Consider the following 564-nt stretch of genomic DNA (forward strand, 5'->3'; position numbering starts at 1 on the left):
GAGCGTTGTGGGTGCGGGGGTAGGGGCGGGTGGGGCCCCCCAGATGCATGGGGCCCCCCAGATGCAGTTCTCAGTATGACGACGGATGGCTTGTTCGGGGTTGCCCCTCCAGGGTCTCACGGTCTGGGGGGACTGGTTCACCCCCAGTCCGAAAGGAGGGTTTCTTCCCCCGGAAGTCTCCACCAGGCTGCCTGGGCTCCTCTGGACACCCCGGGCACCTTGCTCAGACCTCAGCTTTGTGCTATTCCAGAAAATTCCACCACTAAGGGAATTAACAGATGGTGTTTAACAACATGCAAGTGATCCCCTTCAAAGTGCCCCTCCCACACAGGCACATTTGTCTGTCCCCTGCCACTTGCTGAAACCCCTTTTTGGAGATTGACTTCAAGTGGGTTGTGGTGACAGATTGGATGGCTGCAGCAGTGTCACATTGCTTGCTTTGTGTCTCTTATTCTATTTGGAGGGAATAGCCAGAATTAACCAAGTACCGAATTGGGCCGTGATGGCCGTGACAGTTTTTGCCCACCCAAAAGTACCGGCGGGGACTGACACGCTCTCAGCAGG

At 56.2% G+C, this 564-nt stretch overlaps 1 protein-coding gene across 3 annotated transcripts in view; it reads left to right on the forward strand.

Annotated features, from left to right (window-relative positions):
* ERGIC1 (endoplasmic reticulum-golgi intermediate compartment 1) overlaps positions 1 to 564 on the forward strand; it is an 82,541-nt gene that overhangs the window by 76,498 nt on the left and 5,479 nt on the right. The gene's annotated exons all lie outside the window — the stretch shown is intronic.

Source organism: Pteropus alecto, unplaced genomic scaffold (genome assembly GCF_000325575.1).
Source record: "Pteropus alecto unplaced genomic scaffold, ASM32557v1 scaffold40, whole genome shotgun sequence".
NCBI classification, from domain to species: Eukaryota; Metazoa; Chordata; class Mammalia; order Chiroptera; family Pteropodidae; genus Pteropus; species Pteropus alecto.